The sequence below is a fragment of the Musca domestica genome, unplaced genomic scaffold (genome assembly GCF_030504385.1).
Source record: "Musca domestica strain aabys unplaced genomic scaffold, Musca_domestica.polishedcontigs.V.1.1 1, whole genome shotgun sequence".
NCBI classification, from domain to species: Eukaryota; Metazoa; Arthropoda; class Insecta; order Diptera; family Muscidae; genus Musca; species Musca domestica.
In genome coordinates this window covers 37,253,896-37,279,378 of record NW_026712114.1, presented here as the reverse complement: position 1 = coordinate 37,279,378, position 25,483 = coordinate 37,253,896, and the positions used below count along the sequence as shown (strand labels likewise).

General features: G+C 33.4%; 1 long non-coding RNA gene across 1 annotated transcript in view; it reads right to left on the bottom strand.

Moving 5' to 3' along the window:
- The window catches only part of LOC131802333 (uncharacterized), a 116,433-nt gene extending 109,770 nt beyond the window's left edge, over positions 1–6,663 (bottom strand). Inside the window, exon 1 of the long non-coding RNA XR_009342159.1 lies at positions 6,631–6,663. This is a non-coding gene — a long non-coding RNA (uncharacterized LOC131802333). The remainder of the gene's footprint in view (positions 1–6,630) is intronic.
- Between the last annotated feature and the right edge of the window lie 18,820 nt (positions 6,664–25,483).

The window sequence follows — 25,483 nt, the reverse complement described above, 5'->3', positions numbered from 1 at the left end:
CACGAACTTAACCTGCCTACTGGAAAACTAAACATGTGTGCAAAATTTTAGCCATCTATCTCAATTCATTCGAAAGATAGCGGTATTACAACAGACAGACGGACAGACGGACATGGCTAAATCGTCTTAGAATTTTACGCTGATCAAGAATATATATACTTTGTTGGGTCTGACATGAGTATTTCGAGGAGTTACAAACGGAATGACAAAGTTAATATACCATCCATAGTATGGTGGAGGGTATAAAAATTAACCCTAAATGTGTGTGTGTGTTTCCCAAAATTTTGAACTTTTGTCAGGAAGTTGCCAAATTGCCTATATTGGTAATCAGTTTACAAGAAGCATAAACATGTGTCAATCGGATACTCCCTTCGAAAGGTATTGTGCGCGAACCAGCAATAATAAACAAATTACATATTGGAGCTTTTCGAAATCGAAATTTCTGGAAGGATATGAAAACGCATGCGGAATATATAAATAAATAATCTGGAAACGAGGATACGGTTTCTTCTATGTAGTTTACACCACTCGACGTAAACGTTGAAAATTTCGATACAAGTGTTTTCTTGTATAACTCCACGTTTATAATCGCTGGTATTATTTAAGATTATCGATATATCAATCGTCTCTCTTTGGTCGGAAAGTGTTTTGTAGTTTTCAAATTAAGTATATTTTCAATTCACTGTCTAGTACAAAAAGCTGTCCATTTACTCATCCCCAATTCAGAAAGATATATCTGTTGCAAACACACATAAATAACAAATTAGGAATTCAGCCTAAAATCCTAATTTACCGGAATTTACCCCTGGGCCAAGAAAAAATCATAAATTTAATTTAAGCCTTTCAGCAATTATTTCCACAACGAAATTGAAAGTAAAAAGTTGTAAATTAAGAAGACCTTTGAAAAAAAAAAAAAAAAAAAAACAATGCACGCAAAAAGTTAATTAAAATATTTTCATAAATCTCATTAATTACCATACCCCGCGTACTCCACCACTTCGTCTTAATAGAAAAAAGTACTACTCTGAATATTTAAAATTTTTAAAGGAATACCTTTTTCCTGCCATAAATATCTACAAATAATCTCGGCTACTTAAAATCCACTACAACAAATGGCATACCAATCTATACCACTTCTGCAGGATGGCAATTGTCCGGATAGACAGAGAGACAAGGGAAAAATTGGGGATAACCAAAAACAACAACAACAGTGCCAACAATGAGAGGACGATCAGCGAAATTGCATTGCAAACAATGGCAACGCGGCGCAACATAAACTTTAAATTTAATCTTTACAAAAGTGTTAATGTTCCGCCAACAAAGCCGGGAAGCAAAAGGATCCCCTTTGAAAATAATCCGAAAAGGGGGGTGGTGATACCAAATACGAACTATTTTTGGAGAAGATTTTTATTATGGTATCAAAATGCTACGCATAAACGGACAATTGCCTGGGAATTTATGTGTAAATGGAAAGGGTTGCGTTTTTGGCGGGATATGCCGTTTAATGGTTATTCGCGTTCAATGCCATTCAGTGTCTCTTTGTTGGCCAAAGCTATCATGAGACTTGTAACAGACCCTTGCTTCTGCTCTTGAAGTTGCTGTTGTTGTTACTCTTGGATTTGCACATTTTGTTATCTGCTTAAATTATGAATGTTATAAACTTAAAGATAATTGAGATTTTTCGGTTAGAAATAAAGTGTTTTTGGATTATGTTAATGTTGTCCAGCAGCAGCAACAGCAGACGGCGACAAAGCACCATATGGGATTTTAGAAAGTTAATTTAAAATTGTCATGACTGCAATTACAGTGTATTTCTAAACAATAAATATTTAAACATTTAAGTTGAAATCTAACAAGTTCATTCAAAAAGGAATATTCCTCAAGAGAGTGGGACACCATCGTATTTTTATACCCTACAACACTTTGGGTTGGGGGTATTATAAGTTTGATTGGGCCAAAAATTATGTAGCGTCTCGAAATATTGGTCCTCCATATAGGAAACTATCTTATCTATCTTGCCAAGCTGAGTCGATCTAACAATGTATGTAAATCCGTCTGTCCATGTTAATTATGGACCGATCTTCACGAAATTGAGAAAAGAGGTGGGATTAAGGTCAGAATAGAACCCTGTTGTATTTGGAGACGATCGCAAAATATTTTAGGGTTAAAATGGATCAAAGCAGAAAAATTTCCTGATTTTGCTGTTGCTCCACAGGCCACAATTATATACCAATCGACGACGACGGAATTTTGCATGGAGTTAGAGTTTAGGGCTGGGCAGAAGCCTACCAATTGGGATAGTCATCGAACAATATTTAGCGGGTAAAATAAACCAATAAGTTTATGCAAAATTACGAAAATTTCCTGTTAAATTTCCAGTGATATCACAAATACATTTAAATGTCACTTCTGACCTGGAACAGTGATACTGATAGCCAAGATATCGGGTACATAGCAAAATAGGTACAATATATACAAGGTGAGATAAAAAAACTGCAACAAAGGCAAACGACATAGTTTTTAATTTTTTTTTAAATGTTATTGCAAGAAAGCAAAAAATATTGGAAATAGCATACAATTTTAGAATAAGTTTAGATTTGTTCGAATTGGTCACCTTTGGCACGAATTATGGCCTTCAAAAGGCCAATGAGACCGTCACACGCAGCCCGAATGCAGCTCTGTGGTATTTCGGCCCATTCCCGGCGAAGCGCTTGCTTGAGGTGATCGACATTTTGATATTTTTTAGTGCCAATATTCCTTTCCAAAATACTCCAGACACCATAGTCCAATGGATTGGTATCCGAAAATTTTGGTGGCTATTGTGAGCTGGAAATGAAGCGAGGAACCTCATTTTGTAACCATTCTTGGGTGGTGCCAAGGTCTGCGGCCAAAATGTTTGCGTACCCTAGGCTTTAATACACCCTCCAGAATATTTTCGGGATAATATTCGGCATTCATTCTGATGCCACGATCGAGTAATACGAGCGGAGAGCGACCACCGGCTGTTATGGCGGCCCACACCATGGCCTGCGCTTGAGATCTGGTGACCAACCGAAGGTGCACATTTTCAGCTGACCTCTTTGACAAGTAAACACGATCATTTTGTTTGTTTACAAACTGCTGGACAACGAATGTTTTCTCATCGGCGAAAACCAAATTCGGCAGTTCACCACTTTCTACCAAGCGAAACAACTCTTTAGCTCTATTTTCTGTGGTGTAAGTTCTTGCTCTTTTTGGAATTTCAATGACTTTACCCCGAGCTAATTTTTCAATATTTGCCGAATGAAATATTGCGATATGTTCAGCTCACGAGCCATTTTTCGGCCACTGAGGCGCAGGTTTCGATCAAGTCGCTCCTTTACTTTTCGAACCATTTCTGCTGATGTTGCTGTTTTCTTCTGTCCACTTCCTTGACGTTGGGCTACGCTAGTAGTATTACGGTAACGAGCGATGGTACGAGACACAAAAAAAAGATTTGTTCACATTTAAATGCTGGAGTGCTCTAACCATAACCACTTGTGGTTTTCCAGCCAAATATAGAGAAATCATGCTTGATTTCCATCACGAATAACTTTTTTCTGCAAAATTCTCACCAAAATGCTTTTGTACGCTTGTAAACAATATAATGAGCTGTCACTGGAAAAATTTTAAGAGCTGTAGGACGAGTGGTTTAGAAATGACAGCAGTCTGAAGTTGGTTGCCGTTTTTTTCATCTCACACTGTATTATGGATATAGGGTTGCCATTTTTTCATCTCATCATGTATTATGGATATAGGGTTGCCATTTTTTCATCTCACCCTGTATTATGGCTATATAGGGACAAAGATAACAAATCGGATCAGCTATATGTTTGTGAGCTATAGTATTATCTGAACTGAAGCCCTCCCGATGCAATAGGTTTGTCTATGAACAATGTTTAATTAAAGGTTAACCCAGGTTCGTCCCAGGGCCTTTTAGGAACGGTTTTTTTTTATTAAAATCTTGAAAATCGTTTTCAATAAGTGATTTTAAGAATTCAGTTTCTTATAACGACTTTTTCAATAGCTTCATCTTCAAAACCCTTAAGCAATTTTACCCAAAAAGAAATCTGCAGATTTTATGCATGCAGGAAATTACTTCTTCTTAATTAAACACACACCCGCCGCTGGAAAAGCTAATTAAAAAACCGAGAAAAGTAAAAAGGCAACAACTTGCAGAACAAATTTGGCAGCCATAAATTTTTAAATGTCACTAATAAATCACTGGGTAAACGCATTTGGATAACACAAAAGGAGTGTTTTCTTGCCTTTCGGTCGGCTGCCACGTCTGTGCAGCGTTACACCAAAAGATACTTGAAATAATTTGTAACACACCTCCTCCTTTTCTCACACGGATAAAAGAAAATTCAGACACTGTTAGCAAGTTTAACCCCTTTCCATCGAACTTGTTTTCAGTTGACAATAACCAGAATTGGTTTAACCATGAAATGTGAATTCTTTGAAAACAATGTCTGTTGAAAAAGACAGGAAACAAAAATTTGAAATTTTGAAAACCATTAAAAATTGCCCCAGAAGACAAAACAAAAGCCAGCCAGAAAAAAGTGTTACCAATTAAATTATGGCTTTGTTTTTGGTGGTTCCTTTTGATAAGCCTTTTTGTGGAGAGTGTCTGCCAATGACTAGGGATATGCAGACAAGGCAGCAGCCGTATGTCAAAAGTCAAACATGCATGAAATAACCAATTACTATGGCGAAAGAAAGTACACATGCATATCGATTTTCCACTGAGAATTTGCAATGTCCCTCCGACGTTTTGAAACGCAATAGCTGAAAAATTTTGCGAATAAAAGACAATTTAGAGGAAGTATTGAATTTAAAAATTTTATGTTTGTTTTATGTTTCAAATGTAAATTTTGGGATAGAATTTATCAAAGAATTATTAGTGTTTATGGCGAAATGCAAAGTTTGTCGTTCAAAAAGAGCTACGAATAATAACCAATTACAGTGCAATACAAAAAAAAAATAAAAAATAATTACTGGGAAAATCCCGCCGATTATGAAAATAGAGCAGGTGTATCGGCGATTTGAATGTTTACATCGAAAAGTATCCAAAATAGAGAGGACAAGTTCCAAGAAAATATTTGCATCAGTATTCCCAAAAAAGGCTAAAATTATTCTCATAATTTCATTGTAGGCAGAAGGTGTCAAAAAAATAAATATTCTACACAAAAATTCACTATAAATTTCAGAAAAAAAAAATATATATATATGTACGTACAACAGTATTTATGAAAATTACTTAAAATGTATGTACTAAAAGTGAAAATTGTGTGTATGCTTATTTACTGTTAATTTCCTTTTATACCTTATGTTTTGGGGGAAATGTCAAAGGAAGAATTATTCTAAATCAAATTTCATTGTAAATCTCCAAACAAAAGAAAATGAAAAAATTTCATAAATTTTTAACAATTTGCTGCAAATTTTCTTATGATTTAACTGTACAATGGCCAGTCTGGGTTGTGGAAAACTCAAGCGAACTTTTTAGAACTCGTTTGTAGATCAAAACCCTGAAAGAAGTTTCAGGTTCTTTAACCAAACGTAGGCAATGCCTTCATATTGTTATTGACAAAAAATGGGCAATGGGTAAGGGGATTAGAAGCTCGTAACAACCTTGAAATAAAAATTTCAGACAATTCCGTTAAAAAATGACCCATATTACTATGTGAAAAATGGAGGTCATACCACTATGTGAACCCTTATACAATTTTTTTCAAGGGGGTTAAGAACATGTAACAATCTTTAAATTCCAGATGTCTAATAAATCCGTCGAATAATATGCATATGGTGGACGAAAAAGTTGGCCGATATACCTTCATCTAAGTTCAGATGCAAAGCACATGAATGCTAAATATTCTGGAGGGTGTATTAAAGCCTTGGGTACGCAAACATTTTGACCGCAGACCTTGGGCATTCCAACAGGACTCAGCACGCGCCATCCAAGAATGGTTACAAAATGAGGTTCCTCGCTTCATTTCCAGCGCACAATGGCCACAAAAAACTCCTGATACCAATCCTTTGGACAATTTTGTGTGGAGTATTTTGGAAAGCAAGGTTGGCACTAAAAAATACCAAAGTGTCGATCACCTCAAGCATGCGCTTTGCCAGGAATAGGCCAAAATACCGCAGAGCAACATTCGAACAGCGTGTGACGGTTTCATTGGCCGTTTGCAGGCCATAATTCGAGCCAAAGGTGACAAATTCAAACAAATCTGACATATTCTAAAATTTGATGCTATTTCCAACATTTTTTGCTTTCATTCAATAAAAATAAAAAAAATGTAAAAATTATGGCGTTTGACTTTGTTGCAGTTTTTTTGTATCTCACCCTGTATATACTTTGTGGGTCTAAAACGCTTATTTCGATGAGTTACATATGAAATCACAAACTTCATGTAATTGGTGTAAAAATTATCAGCTTAAGGTACACTTGTGTAGGCCGAGTAGCCCCACACTAAGGCATATTTTTACAAAAATTAAAAAAAAAAAAAATTTTAAAATATTTTCGAATTTATAGCTTCATTTGTGTTCAAAAATATACATAATATCGTTGGAAGTGCATACTACAAATTCATACATTTAAAGCTAACTTACCTTCGCGAGAAGCACAGCTTTCTATTTTGTAGTCTGAAAAAAAGGAAACAAAACATAGTTGTCTTAAAAATATTTTTTCATTGCATCAATATATGATAGTAAGACCTCCAAGCTGAAAGGTGTTTTGCTAATTAATTCTAAAGATAAGATGTTTAACTAGTCCCGAACTGTTATGGATATCAGCATTAAAAACATAAACTACACAAACTTGCCACCCCAGACAATAAAGAGCAATAAAAACACCCAGTTAGTTAAAGAAAAGTTTCAAAACTGCATTATCCTCCAGACTTTATAACACACACTTGGCGGTTTTGTTCATTAGTCATCGACATCCTTGCAGCTAACCACACTAAACGACCCGTCTGATGATGATGATGACGATTATGATGAGTGAAATGATGTTGAAATATTTCAAGAAATGCAAAGGATATCCCCTTTATTTACAATCATCACTCGTTGCCGCATTCGTCACATTCCACATCAACTGCGTTTCCACCCGAACAGTTGCCGTCAACATAACAATTACTTCAAAAATATTTAATTGTCTACTAAAATTTTATGTTAAAATTCTATGACTTTGCAACTAATTAGCGGAAAAAGCCATAAAAACTCCCAAGTTTCTCCTCATTTTCTTCAAAAATAAAAAACAGAGAAAACCCCGAAGGACTGCATTTGATGCCGGCTGTTTTTGAAGACTTCCTTTTTTCACTTCTTCCTTAAAGCTAATGAGTTGGTCCGTCCAGCTTACCATTCTCATCACATCATACCAGCAACATTTCACCCGTAAATGATGAACTCTTAAATGTAAATAAAAGTCAACAAGTGGAACATTCAAAGATTTTAAGTAGAAAAAACAAATACTTAGAAATTGTTACCTCCCCCGGCCAAAAGAAAATTAATGGAAATTTTGTTAGGAGGCAGACGAAATTAACACAACATTACTGAGGAAAGCCCAAATCTTACACATAAAAATTATAAAAATTAGAAACGTGTTGAAATTTTTTTCTCTTAGAAAGAAGAAACGCAAATAGAAAAAATACGCACAATTAGATTTGGTATATTTATGGTGAAAATGTTCGGGGAAATTTTAATGAAGTTCAAAAAAAAAAAAAAGAGTGAAAACATAAAGGAAATCCCAGAAATAAAATTAATGAGGGTAAATACCCCTTAAATTCGTTATGAACCATTTTTCTCATAACTGTTTTTAGGGAGGGAAGGAATCCACTATGAAGCGATCGATTCGTTATTAAGTGTCATAAAAGAAAGATTAACATTATAAATATAAAGGGGGATTAATATGTACATTTTTAATTCGGTATGTGTTCGATAGCAAAAACATTAAATAATGGAAACTAGTAAGGAAACGTCAAAAGTCGGTCGTGGCCGACTATATGATCATACCAACTATGAACCTTATTTGAATGCGTATCATAGCTTTAAAATAGTCACAATTTGGAAATTATATCCAACTCTGAATCGATTTTCAACAAATTTAAGGGAGGCTTTTGTACTTCTAGCGCCAAATAATATTGCTGTATTGCTTCCATAATACAATAATTACATGGACAGAGGGATCGAATCAGAATGTGATTCTATGCAGATCTTCAAATAGTTCATTTTATCTATCTCGATTCTATCTCCATATTACAAACAAATGCACACTGTGGTGTGGGGTATTATTGAAATTACTTTTATGATATTTTCAAGACCTGTCCGGGCTTTAACCGAAGATTTTCCAAGATTTTTTTCACTGTCTGACTGTCGGAGATATAATTTTCGATAAAAAAATTTCTAGGGCTATAATCGGGGTTTTTTAATGTTAGCTATAACTAAAAGACTGTGCAAGACAAAAAAATACGGGGGGAAACCAGAAGATAATGAATGTTGACCTCAAAAATTAAGACACGTGAATCGGCGTTTTGAAAGTTTACATCGAAAAAACCAGTAAAGAAAGTCCTAAAGTCGGGCGGGGCCACTTTGCTAATTTAGTAGAGCTCCACAATTAAACATTTTTTTTGGGAGAATTTAATACACACTATGATTATAATTATAATTGAAAGTTCAAAGGACTAAATATGCGGAAGCATTTGTATCTGTTAAATTCGGACTTGTATTGCCCATTTGGTGCAAAATTAATTCTAAATCAGATAAAGATATATATGGGAGCTATATCCAAATCTGAACCGATCTCGATAAAATTTGGCAAAGATATTTCTGAGCTGTATTTGATATATTTCCCAAAATATTGTTGTTACAGATTGCAAATCGGATGAACAATATATATGGGAGCTATAGCTATATCTGAACCGATCTTCACCAAATTTGGCATACTACCTTCTAGACTCAATTCGGTCGCATGTGCCAAATTCCATCCCATTTGGGCAAATATTAGACGTTTGGTGCACAATAAAAGGTAAATAGGACGAAGATATATATGGGAGCTATATCTAAATTTTTACTGATTATCTCCAATTTCAATAGGGTTCGTCCTTGGGCTAAACAAATGTTGTTTGGAAAATTTCATCTCAATCGGATAATAAATGCGACCTGCATTTTATTCACAAGAATACATGGACAGACGGACGGACGGGCGGACAGACGGACTGACATGCATAAATCAACTCAGAAAGTGATTCTATGGAGATCCTCAAAAGTAACTATGGGTCTATCTCGCTTCCTTCTCCATGTTACAAACAAATGCACAAAGACATAATACCCTGCCCACCTTGTGGTGTAGGGTATAAAAAAACAAAAGTCCACGCCATAACTTTTACAATATTTTTTTTTTAAATTTTTGAATGAAAGCAAAAAAGTCGGAAATAGCATCATATTTTTGAATAAGTTTAGATTTTTTTGAATTGGTCACCTTTAGCACGATTTATGGCTTACGCTGCCCAAATGTTGCTCTGCGGTATTTTGGCCCATTCCCGGCGAAGCGCTTGCTTGTATTTTTTAGTGCCAACCTTGCTTTCCAAAATACTCCAAACACAATAGTCCAACGGATTGGTATCTGGAGATTTTGGTGGCCATTGTGCGCTGGAAATGAAGCGAAAAACTTCATTCTGTAACCATTCTTGGGTGGCGCGTGCTGAGTGCGATGGTGCTGCCAAAATGTTTGCGTGCCCAAGGCTTTAATACACCCTCCAGAATATTTTCGCGATAATATTCGGCATTCATTCTGATGCCACGGTCGAGTTCTGGTGGCCAACCAAAGGTGCACATTTTCAGCTGACCTCTTTGGCAAGTAAACACGATCAGTTTGTTTGTTTACAAACTGCTGGACAACGAATGGTTTTTTCATCGGAGAAAACCAAATTCGGCTGTTCACCACTTTCGGCCAAGCGAAGCAACTCTTTAGCTTTTTTGAGTCTATTTTCTTTCTGTTGCGGTGTAAGTTTTTGCACTTTTTGGAATTTGAATGGCTTTACCCCGAGCTAATTTTTTAATATTTTCCGAATGGAATATTACGATATGTTTAGATCATGAGCCATTTTTCGGCCACTGCGAAGCGGGTTTCGACTACAGAGGTGTATTTTATTTGTTGGAGTTATAAGTGGAATTTTCATAAGGGCTGTTTGAAGAACTTTCAGAGCTTATTTAGCAAAAAAATGTTTAACACCGTTTAAAGGGTTTTTCACAGTAATAATCGTGGATCTTCAAAAAAACTGGTAAAAACGCAATTAGAATTTTTCCATGAACTATAAATCTATAATCGACGATTGATGGATTTTTTTTAAAAAATTGTCATAGTCCATGACTTTACTTCAATCAAGGTAAACTTTTTCACGAACTTTGGAGATGTAGTCGAAGTTTTTAGGTGTCAATTTAACTACCTGCCTTAAAGTCCACTTCGGAATTTTATTCCAGGTGAAAATAGGGATTTTTAAGATTTTTTTCAAGAACTTAAGAGATGTAGACGAAGTTTTTAGGTGTCAATTTAGCTACCTGCCTTAAAGACCTCTTCGCAATTTTATTTCAATAAAACATTTCAGAGTTTTATTTATTTATTTATTTTTGCCCGTTATGTTCCGCGGATTCATGGTAATTCATTGAGTTTCTGAAAAAGTTGTGTAAAAACAATATGACCCACTATTTCTTCAGCAGCCTTTCTCAAAATTTAAATGTAAGTTGGGATACCTTCACCGAACAAAAAAAAACATAAATTTTCAGGGTAAAACTTATTTTTTTTTTAATAAAAAAGCATATTTCAAGAAGCATATGCTTTGCTACAACTGAATGTTGACCGTCGGTGTAATAAATTATGTAAATTGTATACTTTCATCCTCCCGTGTTTTTTATGTTTCTCACACAGCGAAATGGGAAACAAAACGACAGGATTTTAAAATCTAATAAGGCTATGCAACAAATAATAATAGGAAAAAATCCCATGCATCCTCAGGCTAAATACCTGGCAGTAACCTCCTTTCAATGTGAGTTCACACCGTACACACCGTTGTTACCGTGTGCCAATGAGGGGTCAACGCATAGCAACAGCTTGTCCTGACATACCCAGGCAAACAAAACAACAACACCCTAAGGAGGTGAACCCTTGTACCCCACGTCATCTCCATTCCCATTCATGTCCACATCTCCGCATATCCTTTCATTACCCACCAACAACACAAATGAGTCATAAACAATAAAAAGTGGTGGTGGCGACGAGCGTGTTGGTCTTTTTCGGCTGCTGTTTCGATGTAACGTTTTTTATTAGAAAAATAATAATGATTTCTGCTTCTACATTTGTTTTCTATTGTTTTACGCGTTTTTTCGGCGCATTTTTTTTGTTTCGGAAGTTGTTTGTATATTTTCCTACGTGTTTTGGGCGTTACAAATAAGATATTTATGACCTTTTAATGGAAAGCCAAACAACGTGGAACTCCATTCAAATGATAAGCGTCGCCGCCGTCATACTGTGAATATCAATTTGAAAATTTTAATAATAAAATAAAAAGTTGGCGGGAAATGTAAAGTCGTAAGGTAGAGCATATCTGATTTTGACCACTTTATTGTGTTGCAGGACGTGCTAAATGTCAAAGATTGAACCATGGGAATGAGTAGCACAACAAAGGATGTTATTAAAAAAAAAACGGCGTCACAAACTTCATATTAACGAGATTGGTAGGTCGAATAATATTGCACCACGTGGATTCAATGTTTATCTATAATCTATAGAATTTTTAAAAAAAAAAAAAAACCTACAAATTTGGGAACAACTCAAAGCTCAATCAGAGCTATAATCGTGCGTTATTTTTTAAGTGTTTATACCCTCCACCATACTATGGATGGTATATTAATTTTGTCATTCCGTTTGTAACTCCTCGAAATACTCATGTCAGACCCAAGAAAGTATATATATTCTTGATCAGCGTAAAAAACTAAGACGATTTAACCATGTCCGTCTGTCTGTCTGTCCGCCAGTCTGTCTGTTATAATCACGCTATCTTTTGAACAAATGGAGATAGAAGGCTAAAATTTTGCACACATGTATATTTGGCCAGTAGGCAGGTTAAGTTCGTAAATGGGCCATGTAGGTCCAAGTAATCATATAGCCCCCATATAACGGTACCCCCCGATATTCGGTATTTTGATGATTTTAGCGACATTATTTAGCGGAATCGTTCCAAATTTGGCATTTAATGTTCGTAATAGATACTACAGCATAAAACAGAAAATGGACCATACAGGTCCACGTCTTCATATAGCCCCCATATACCATACCTCCCGATATTCGGTATTTTGATGATTTTAGCGACATTATTTACCGGGATTGTTTCAAATTTCGCATGTGAAGTTCATAATGGATACTTCAGCCCATGCCAGAAAATTGTCTGTGCAGGTCCACGTCTACGTATAGCCTCCATATGACGGTACCCCCCATATTCGGAATTTTGATGATTTTAGCTACATTATAAACAGATTTTTCTTCAAGTTTCGCATTTAAATATTGTAATAACTTATGACAAAAGTTGCCTATGCAGGTCCACGTCGTCGTATAAGCATTCGGTATTTTTAAGATTTTAACAGAATTTTTAAATTACAGCTTTTTTACTTGTTTTCATTCATTTGAAGACATTCAAGGATAATCAGAACATGTTTCAAAGATTACGATGACTAAAATTTCGATTATTTCTTGGATTTTTTATAAGTCGGTTTTGCCGACAGATGTATACCCTCAGCCAATGCTCAATGATTTAAATATATTTTGACTTCTGTTATGATTATTCACTTTGACCCTCCATTGAGTAGGTTCCGAAGGAATGGGCCAATATTGACCATTTCATATAGGACCTAAACAAATAAGATATTAATATTGTTACGTGACAGGTTTGGTCTATAATAGTCCTTCACTTTTATGACAGTTTTTAGAAAATGTTGAAATTGGAGTGAGGTACCACATACCAAGATTCATACTTCATCTAATACAGATAAAAATAATGGTATGGGTAAAAGTCAAAGAAAAACGAACATATACAGGGTGAGATGAAAAAACTACAACCAACTTCAGACTGCTGTCATTTCTAAGCCACTCGTCCGACAGCTGTTGAAATTATTCCAGTGAAAGCTCTTTATATTGTTTACAACCGTACAAAACGTTTTGGTGGGAATTTTCCAGAAAAAAGTTATTCGTAATGGAATCCAAGCGTTATAATGTGATTTCTTTATATTTGGCTGGATAACCACAAGTGGCTATCGTTAGAGCACTCCAGCATTTAAGTGTGATTAAATTTTTTGTGTCTCATACCATCGCTCGTTACGGTGATACTGACGGACGGAAGAAAACAGCAACATCATCGCAAATGGTTCGAAAAGTAAAGAAAGGACTTGATCGAGACCCGTATAGCAGTGGCCGAAAAATGGCTCGTGAGCTGAACATATCGTAATATTCCATTAGGCAAATATTGAAAAATAAGCTCGGGGTAAAGCCATTGAAATTCCAAAAAGTACAACCGCAACAGAAACAAAAAAAAAAAAAAAACTCAAAAGAGCTAAAGAGTTATTACGCTTAGCCGAAATTGGTGAACTGCCAAATTTGGTTTTCTCCGATGAGAAAACATTTCTTGTTCAGCAGTTTGTAAACAAACAAAATGATCATGTTTACTTGCCAAAGAGGTCAGCTAAAAATGTTCACCTTCGGTTGGCCACCAGAACTCAAGCGCCGGCCATGGTGATGGTGTGGGCCGCCATAAATGCCGATGGTCGCTCTCCGCTCGTATTAATCGATCGTGGCATCAGAATAAATACCGAATATTATCGCGATAACATTCTGGAGGGTATATTAAAACCCTGCACGCAAACATTTTGGCCGCAGACCTTGGACATTCTAACAGGACTCAGCACTATCGCACTCAGCACGCGCCGCCTAAGAATGGTTGCAAAATGAGGTTCCTCGCTTCACTTTCAGCGCCCAATGTCTACCAAAATCTCCGGATACCAATCCGTTGGAGTATTTTGGAAAGCTAGGTTGGCACTAAAAAATACCAAAGTTTCGATCACCTCAAGCAAGCGCTTCGCCGGAAATGGGCCAAAATACCGCAGAGCAACATTCGGGCAGCATGTTACGGCCGTTTGAAGGTCATAATTCGTGTCAAAGGTGACCAATTCGAACAAATCTAAACTTATTCTAAAATTTGATGCTATTTTCGAAATTTGTTGCTTTCATTCAATAAAATTTAAAAAAAATGTAAAAGTTATGGCGTTTGACTTTGTTGCGGTTTTTTTTATCTGATTAGGGTTATATGAGTTATAACAATGGATTTTTTCATTTGTTAAGAATTTTTTAGGGGCTTTCTTGTTTAACTTTGATTTGATAATTTTTGAAAAATAAAAAAAAAAAAAATAAAATAAGGACACAAAAGAAAAAAATATGACCAGTAATTTGGTGGTGGAAATTTAATAAATGAATGAAGGTGTGTATAAGCCTATACTATTTCATTTTGCACGTTACTTTTATCCTACTTTTTTTCTTCTTCATTCTTTTAACATGCAACTGACATTTAAAATTCTAACAATTTCACGAATTTAATGTATTTAAAGTATTTTCCAGATTGTCTACACCTCATTAAAGATTACTTCTTTATTCTTTGCATTCCCAAAAATCTGCTCGTGTTAAAATTCACACAATTTCATAGTTTAAAAATGCACTACAACTGTTACAATTTGCCACAATTTGTGGCATATTAAAAATTTGCAAATAATTACACGCTAGTGGGCAAAAAAAAAAAAACAACAACAACAACTACAAAAAATCCAACCAAATGTGACATTTTAAAATTGATGTAATGGCATTGTACGACAAAAAAGTATCCCTCAAAAATGACAGGCATGTTTCTGAAAAATCAAATTTAAGGATTATTAAGCCAATAAATGATACAACCATTATGACAGTCAGGACAGGCGGCTAGCAATGCGGAGAAAAACCCAAATGACAACACCACAAAGGCATCTATATACATACATTGACAATAAATTTCGCCATCATCATTAGGGCATGTCCTGTAAGAACATCATGTGAGACTGTGTGCCTGCTGCGAACACAACACAATTTAAAATAGCAACATGTGACCAAAAAAGACCACACACATGTTAAAATTTTCAATTCGATTTTTTTTACATCGCCTCCAAAGGGGAATATTCCAACTCAAAAAAAGGTTGTCAAATTTCCACCTCCCAAAAATCGGCCCACATATATTACACATGTAAAAAGGTCCTGGCCTTATCGTACATCCATTTTTGTCGGCCGATAATAAGATTATGTAATATGTGTTTATGAAAATTCAATCGGCTGGAGATGAAAATATTTTCGAATGGTTTGAGGGGGTTATTTCCACTGACCCACCACCTTCATACACATGTAAGTATGTATGACTCGTGTATTTGTCAGTTTAATATTGACAGGACATGTCATTGGAAATTTTTAAACAATAAATAACCAAAGCCAAACAGTCATATTGTCACACAGACTGACATACCACCATGACGACCCAATGACTTTGATGAGTGTGGATGATGATGGAGAAATAAAAAAAAAATTGGAAATTGGTTCAATTTGCCAATGGGATTATTTGGCCTGAAAGCCATGGTGGAGAGGAGGGGAGGGAAGTAATAATAGGCAACATTGACAACCACGAGATATTAAATTAAATTTGTTAGAAAATCAAAGCATACACAAACACACGTGGACATTTTCCACACATTCATGTGTGTGTTAAAATGGATGGGAATGGGTGTGGAAATAAATCCCCGTTTATTAAAGAACAGTGGAGGAAGAACAACAAAATTTGGAATTTTACAGAAGAAAAAACGGCTGTGATAAAAGATTGTTAAAGAAAAATTCATGATTTGTTGACCGGAAACTTATTGAATAATATCAGAATCAATATTTTCGATTGGTCGATCAAAACTAAAAAAAGGCCATGGCTCTTAAAAAAGGTAGAAAAAAGTCCTTTGAAAATCCACCATTTTTAGCAAAGAAATCAAAATCGTGGGCAGGACAGTCCAACAACCATAAAGAAACTGCAATCAAAACGATGCTGAAAACCCCGAAATGTCAATATTTAAGGAGTTATGAGCATTTTAAAATAGGCTATTTTTCCTCTTTAAATATCTGCAATCAAAACGATGCTAAAAACCCCGAAATGTCAATATTTAAGGAGTTATGAGCATTTTAAAATATGCCATAAAGAAACTGCAATCAAAACGATGCTAAAAACCCCGGAATGTTAATATTTAAGGAGTTATGAGCATTTTAAAATAAGCCATAAAGAAACTGCAATCAAAACGATGGTAAAAACCCCGAAATGTTAATATTTAAGGAGTTATGGGCATTTTAAAATAGGCTAGTTTTCTCTTTAAATATCTACAATCAAAACGATGCTAAAAACCCCGAAATGTCAATATTTAAGGAGTTATGAGCATTTTAAAATAAGCCATAAAGAAACTGCAATCAAAACGATGCTAAAAACACCGAAATGTCAATATTTAAGGAGTTATGAGCATTTTAAAATAGGATATTTTTCCTCTTTAGATATCTGCAATCAAAACGATGCTAAAAACCACGAAATGTTAATATTTAAGGAGTTATGAGCATTTTAAAATAAGCCATCAATAAACTGCAATCAAAACGATGCTAAAACCCCGAAATGTCAATATTTAATGAGTTATGAGCATTTTAAAGTAGGCTATTTTTCCTCTTTAAATATCTGCAATCAAAACGATGCTAAAAACCCCGAAATGTTAATATTTCAGGAGTTATGAGCATTTTAAAATAGGCTATTTTTCCTCTTTAAATATCTGCAATCAAAACGATGCTAAAAACCCCGAAATGTCAATATTTAAGGAGTTATGAGCATTTTAAAATAAGCCATAAAGAAACTGCAATCAAAACGATGCTAAAAACCCCGAAATGTCAATATTTAAGGAGTTATGAGCATTTTAAAATAAGCCATAAAGAAACTGCAATCAAAACGATGCTAAAAACCTCGAAATGTTAATATTTAAGGAGTTATGAGCATTTTAAAATAGGCTATTTTTCCTCTTTAAATATCTGCAATCAAAACGATGCTAAAAACCCCGAAATGTCAATATTTAAGGAGTTATGAGCATTTTAAAATAAGCCATAAAGAAACTGCAATCAAAACGATGCTAAAAACCCCGAAATGTCAATATTTAAGGAGTTATGAGCATTTTAAAATAAGCCATAAAGAAACTGCAATCAAAACGATGCTAAAAACCCCGAAATGTCAATATTTAAGGAGTTATGAGCATTTTAAAATAAGCCATAAAGAAACTGCAATCAAAACGATACTAAAAACCCCGAAATGTCAATATTTAAGGAGTTATGAGCATTTTAAAATAAGCCATAAAGAAACTGCAATCAAAACGATGCTAAAAACCCCGAAATGTTAATATTTAAGGAGTTATGAGCATTTTAAAATAGACTATTTTTCCTCTTTAAATATCTGCAATCAAAACGATGCTAAAAACCCCGAAATGTTAATATTTAAGGAGTTATGAGCATTTTAAAATAGGCTATTTTTCCTCTTTAAATATCTGCAATCAAAACGATGCTAAAAACCCCGAAATGTCAATATTTAAGGAGTTATGAGCATTTTAAAATAGGATATTTTTCCTCTTTAAATATCTGCAACCAAAACGATGCTAAAAACCCAGAAATGTCAATATTTAAGGAGTTATGAGCATTTTAAAATAGGCTATTTTTCCTCTTTAAATATTTGCAATCAAAACGATGCTAAAAACCCCGAAATGTCAATATTTAAGGAGTTATGAGCATTTTAAAATAGGCTATATTTCCTCTTTAAATATCTGCAATCAAAACGATGCTAAAAACCCCGAAATGTCAATATTTAAGGAGTTATGAGCATTTTAAAATAAGCCATAAAAAAACTGCAATCAAAACGATGCTAAAAACCCCGAAATGTTAATATTTAAGGAGTTATGAGCATTTTAAAATAGGCTATTTTTCCTCTTTAAATATCTGCAATCAAAACGATGCTAAAAACCCCGAAATGTCAATATTTAAGGAGTTATGAGCATTTTAAAATAAGCCATAAAGAAACTGCAATCAAAACGATGCTAAAAACCCCGAAATGTTAATATTTAAGGAGTTATGAGCATTTTAAAATAGGCTATTTTTCCTCTTTAAATATCTGCAATCAAAACGATGCTAAAAACCCCGAAATGTCAATATTTAAGGAGTTATGAGCATTTTAAAATAAGCCATAAAGAAACTGCAATCAAAACGATGCTAAAAACCCCGAAATGTCAATATTTAAGGAGTTATGAGCACTTTAAAATAAGCCATAAAGAAACTGCAATCAAAACGATGCTAAAAACCCCGAAATGTCAATATTTAAGGAGTTATGAGCATTTTAAAATAAGCCATAAAGAAACTGCAATCAAAACGATGCTAAAAACCCCAAAATGTCAATATTTAAGGAGTTATGAGCATTTTAAAATACTCTATTTTTCCTCTTTAAATATCTGCAATCAAAACGATGCTAAGAACCCCGAAATGTCAATATTTAAGGAGTTATGAGCATTTTAAAATAAGCCCTAAAGAAACTGCAATGGAGATAACTTTTCATCTTTAAATATCTGCAATCAAAACGATGCTAAAAACCCCGAAATGTCAATATTTAAGGAGTTATGAGCATTTTAAAATAAGCCATAAAGAAACTGCAATCAAAACGATGCTAAAAACCCCAAAATGTCAATATTTAAGGAGTTATGAGCATTTTAAAATAGGCTATTTTCCTCTTTAAATATCTGCAATCAAAACGATGCTAAGAACCCCGAAATGTCAATATTTAAGGAGTTATGAGCATTTTAAAATAAGCCATAAAGAAACTGCAATCAAAACGATGCTAAAAACCCCGAAATGTCAATATTTAAGGAGTTATGAGCATTTTAAAATAGGCTATTTTTCCTCTTTAAATATCTGCAACCAAAACGATGCTAAAAACCCCGAAATGTCAATATTTAAGGAGTTATGAGCATTTTAAAATATGCTATTTTTCCTCTTTTAATATCTGCAATCAAAACGATGCTAAAATAGGCTATTTTTCCTCTTTAAATATCTGCAATCAAAACGATGCTAAAAACCCCGAAATGTCAATATTTAAGGAGTTATGAGCATTTTAAAATAGGCTATTTTTCCTCTTTAAATATCTGCAATCAAAATGATGCTAAAAACCCCGAAATGTCAATATTTAAGGAGTTATGAGCATTTTAAAATAGGCTATTTTTCCTCTTTAAATATCTGCAATCAAAACGATGCTAAAAACCCCGAAATGTCAATATTTAAGGAGTTATGAGCATTTTAAAATAGGATATTTTTCCTCTTTAAATATCTGCAACCAAAACGATGCTAAAAACCCAGAAATGTCAATATTTAAGGAGTTATGAGCATTTTAAAATAGGCTATTTTTTTATGAGCATTTTAAAATAAGCCATAAAGAAACTGCAATCAAAACGATGCTAAGAACCCCGAAATGTCAATATTTAAGGAGTTATGAGCATTTTAAAATAAGCCCTAAAGAAACTGCAATGGAGATAACTTTTCATCTTTAAATATCTGCAATCAAAACGATGCTAAAAACCCCGAAATGTCAATATTTAAGGAGTTATGAGCATTTTAAAATAAGCCATAAAGAAACTGCAATCAAAACGATGCTAAAAACCCCAAAATGTCAATATTTAAGGAGTTATGAGCATTTTAAAATAGGCTATTTTTCCTCTTTAAATATCTGCAATCAAAACGATGCTAAGAACCCCGAAATGTCAATATTTAAGGAGTTATGAGCATTTTAAAATAAGCCATAAAGAAACTGCAATCAAAACGATGCTAAAAACCCCGAAATGTCAATATTTAAGGAGTTATGAGCATTTTAAAATAGGCTATTTTTCCTCTTTAAATATCTGCAACCAAAACGATGCTAAAAACCCCGAAATGTCAATATTTAAGGAGTTATGAGCATTTTAAAATAGGCTATTTTTCCTCTTTTAATATCTGCAATCAAAACGATGCTAAAAACCCCGAAATGTCAATATTTAAGGAGTTATGAGCATTTTAAAATAGGCTATTTTTCCTCTTTAAATATCTGCAATCAAAACGATGCTAAAAACCCCGAAATGTCAATATTTAAGGAGTTATGAGCATTTTAAAATAGGCTATTTTTCCTCTTTAAATATCTGCAATCAAAATGATGCTAAAAACCCCGAAATGTCAATATTTAAGGAGTTATGAGCATTTTAAAATAAGCCATAAAGAAACTGCAATCAAAACGATGCTAAAAACCCCGAAATGTTAATATTTAAGGAGTTATGAGCATTTTAAAATAGGCTATTTTTCCTCTTTAAATATCTGCAATCAAAACGATGCTAAAAACCCCGAAATGTCAATATTTAAGGAGTTATGAGCATTTTAAAATAGGCTATTTTTCCTCTTTAAATATCTGCAATCAAAACGATGCTAAAAACCCCGAAATGTCAATATTTAAGGAGTTATGAGCATTTTAAAATAAGCCATAAAGAAACTACAATCAAAACGATGCTAAAAACCCCAAAATGTCAATATTTAAGGAGTTATGAGCATTTTAAAATAGGCTATTTTTCCTCTTTAAATATCTGCAATCAAAACGATGCTAAAAACCCCGAAATGTCAATATTTAAGGAGTTATGAGCATTTTAAAATAAGCCCTAAAGAAACTGCAATCAAAACGATGCTAAAAACCCCGAAATGTCAATATTTAAGGAGTTATGAGCATTTTAAAGTAGGATAACTTTTCATCTTTAAATATCTGCAATCAAAACGATGCTAAAAACCCCGAAATGTCAATATTTAAGGAGTTATGAGCATTTTAAAATAGGCTATTTTTCCTCTTTAAATATCTGCAATCAAAACGATGCTAAAAACCCCGAAATGTCAATATTTAAGGAGTTATGAGCATTTTAAAATAAGCCCTAAAGAAACTGCAATCAAAACGATGCTAAAAACCCCGAAATGTCAATATTTAAGGAGTTATGAGCATTTTAAAGTAGGATAACTTTTCATCTTTAAATATCTGCAATCAAAACGATGCTAAAAACCCCGAAATGTTAATATTTAAGAAGTTATGAGCATTTTAAAATAGGCTATTTTTCCTCTTTAAATATCTGCAATCAAAACGATGCTAAAAACCCCGAAATGTCAATATTTAAGGAGTTATGAGCATTTTAAAATAAGCCCTAAAGAAACTGCAATCAAAACGATGCTAAAAACCCCGAAATGTCAATATTTAAGGAGTTATGAGCATTTTAAAGTAGGATAACTTTTCATCTTTAAATATCTGCAATCAAAACGATGCTAAAAACCCCGAAATGTCAATATTTAAGGAGTTATGAGCATTTTAAAATAAGCCATAAAGAAACTGCAATCAAAACGATGCTAAAAACCCCAAAATGTCAATATTTAAGGAGTTATGAGCATTTTAAAATAGGCTATTTTTCCTCTTTAAATATCTGCAACCAAAACGATGCTAAAAACCCCGAAATGTCAATATTTAAGGAGTTATGAGCATTTTAAAATAGGCTATTTTTCCTCTTTAAATATCTGCAATCAAAACGATGCTAAAAACCCCGAAATGTCAATATTTAAGGAGTTATGAGCATTTTAAAATAAGCCCTAAAGAAACTGCAATCAAAACGATGCTAAAAACCCCGAAATGTCAATATTTAAGGAGTTATGAGCATTTTAAAGTAGGATAACTTTTCATCTTTAAATATCTGCAATCAAAACGATGCTAAGAACCCCGAAATGTCAATATTTAAGGAGTTATGAGCATTTTAAAATAAGCCATAAAGAAACTGCAATCAAAACGATGCTAAAAACCCCGAAATGTTAATATTTAAGGAGTTATGAGCATTTTAAAATAGGCTATTTTTCCTCTTTAAATATCTGCAATCAAAACGATGCTAAAAACCCCGAAATGTCAATATTTAAGGAGTTATGAGCATTTTAAAATAGGCTATTTTTCCTCTTTAAATATCTGCAATCAAAACGATGCTAAAAACCCCGAAATGTCAATATTTAAGGAGTTATGAGCATTTTAAAATAAGCCATAAAGAAACTGCAATCAAAACGATGCTAAAAACCCCAAAATGTCAATATTTAAGGAGTTATGAGCATTTTAAAATAGGCTATTTTTCCTCTTTAAATATCTGCAATCAAAACGATGCTAAAAACCCCGAAATGTCAATATTTAAGGAGTTATGAGCATTTTAAAATAAGCCCTAAAGAAACTGCAATCAAAACGATGCTAAAAACCCCGAAATGTCAATATTTAAGGAGTTATGAGCATTTTAAAGTAGGATAACTTTCATCTTTAAATATCTGCAATCAAAACGATGCTAAAAACCCCGAAATGTCAATATTTAAGGAGTTATGAGCATTTTAAAATAGGCTATTTTTCCTCTTTAAATATCTGCAATCAAACGATGCTAAAAACCCCGAAATGTCAATATTTAAGGAGTTATGAGCATTTTAAAATAAGCCCTAAAGAAACTGCAATCAAAACGATGCTAAAAACCCCGAAATGTCAATATTTAAGGAGTTATGAGCATTTTAAAGTAGGATAACTTTTCATCTTTAAATATCTGCAATCAAAACGATGCTAAAAACCCCGAAATGTTAATATTTAAGAAGTTATGAGCATTTTAAAATAGGCTATTTTTCCTCTTTAAATATCTGCAATCAAAACGATGCTAAAAACCCCGAAATGTCAATATTTAAGGAGTTATGAGCATTTTAAAATAAGCCCTAAAGAAACTGCAATCAAAACGATGCTAAAAACCCCGAAATGTCAATATTTAAGGAGTTATGAGCATTTTAAAGTAGGATAACTTTTCATCTTTAAATATCTGCAATCAAAACGATGCTAAAAACCCCGAAATGTCAATATTTAAGGAGTTATGAGCATTTTAAAATAAGCCATAAAGAAACTGCAATCAAAACGATGCTAAAAACCCCAAAATGTCAATATTTAAGGAGTTATGAGCATTTTAAAATAGGCTATTTTTCCTCTTTAAATATCTGCAACCAAAACGATGCTAAAAACCCCGAAATGTCAATATTTAAGGAGTTATGAGCATTTTAAAATAGGCTATTTTTCCTCTTTAAATATCTGCAATCAAAACGATGCTAAAAACCCCGAAATGTCAATATTTAAGGAGTTATGAGCATTTTAAAATAAGCCCTAAAGAAACTGCAATCAAAACGATGCTAAAAACCCCGAAATGTCAATATTTAAGGAGTTATGAGCATTTTAAAGTAGGATAACTTTTCATCTTTAAATATCTGCAATCAAAACGATGCTAAGAACCCCGAAATGTCAATATTTAAGGAGTTATGAGCATTTTAAAATAAGCCATAAAGAAACTGCAATCAAACGATGCTAAAAACCCCGAAATGTCAATATTTAAGGAGTTATGAGCATTTTAAAATAGGCTATTTTTCCTCTTTAAATATCTGCAACCAAAACGATGCTAAAAACCCCGAAATGTCAATATTTAAGGAGTTATGAGCATTTTAAAATAGGCTATTTTTCCTCTTTAAATATCTGCAATCAAAACGATGCTAAAAACCCCGAAATGTCAATATTTAAGGAGTTATGAGCATTTTAAAATAGGCTATTTTTCCTCTTTAAATATCTGCAACCAAAACGATGCTAAAAACCCCGAAATGTCAATATTTAAGGAGTTATGAGCATTTTAAAATAGGCTATTTTTCCTCTTTAAATATCTGCAATCAAAACGATGCTAAAAACCCCGAAATGTCAATATTTAAGGAGTTATGAGCATTTTAAAATAAGCCATAAAGAAACTGCAATCAAAACGATGCTAAAAACCCCGAAATGTCAATATTTATGGAGTTATGAGCATTTTAAAGTAGGATAACTTTTCATCTTTAAATATCTGCAATCAAAACGATGCTAAAAACCCCGAAATGTTAATATTTAAGAAGTTATGAGCATTTTAAAATAGGCTATTTTTCCTCTTTAAATATCTGCAATCAAAACGATGCTAAAAACCCCGAAATGTCAATATTTAAGGAGTTATGAGCATTTTAAAATAAGCCCTAAAGAAACTGCAATCAAAACGATGCTAAAAACCCCGAAATGTCAATATTTAAGGAGTTATGAGCATTTTAAAGTAGGATAACTTTTCATCTTTAAATATCTGCAATCAAAACGATGCTAAAAACCCCGAAATGTCAATATTTAAGGAGTTATGAGCATTTTAAAATAAGCCATAAAGAAACTGCAATCAAAACGATGCTAAAAACCCCAAAATGTCAATATTTAAGGAGTTATGAGCATTTTAAAATAGGCTATTTTTCCTCTTTAAATATCTGCAACCAAAACGATGCTAAAAACCCCGAAATGTCAATATTTAAGGAGTTATGAGCATTTTAAAATAGGCTATTTTTCCTCTTTAAATATCTGCAATCAAAACGATGCTAAAAACCCCGAAATGTCAATATTTAAGGAGTTATGAGCATTTTAAAGTAGGATAACTTTTCATCTTTAAATATCTGCAATCAAAACGATGCTAAAAACCCCGAAATGTCAATATTTAAGGAGTTATGAGCATTTTAAAATAAGCCCTAAAGAAACTGCAATCAAAACGATGCTAAAAACCCCAAAATGTCAATATTTAAGGAGTTATGAGCATTTTAAAATAGGCTATTTTTCCTCTTTAAATATCTGCAACCAAAACGATGCTAAAAACCCCGAAATGTCAATATTTAAGGAGTTATGAGCATTTTAAAATAGGCTATTTTTCCTCTTTAAATATCTGCAATCAAAACGATGCTAAAAACCCCGAAATGTCAATATTTAAGGAGTTATGAGCATTTTAAAGTAGGATAACTTTTCATCTTTAAATATCTGCAATCAAAACGATGCTAAAAACCCCGAAATGTCAATATTTAAGGAGTTATGAGCATTTTAAAATAAGCCCTAAAGAAACTGCAATCAAAACGATGCTAAAAACCCCGAAATGTCAATATTTAAGGAGTTATGAGCATTTTAAAGTAGGATAACTTTTCATCTTTAAATATCTGCAATCAAAACGATGCTAAGAACCCCGAAATGTCAATATTTAAGGAGTTATGAGCATTTTAAAATAAGCCATAAAGAAACTGCAATCAAAACGATGCTAAAAACCCCGAAATGTTAATATTTAAGGAGTTATGAGCATTTTAAAATAGGCTATTTTTCCTCTTTAAATATCTGCAACCAAAACGATGCTAAAAACCCCGAAATGTCAATATTTAAGGAGTTATGAGCATTTTAAA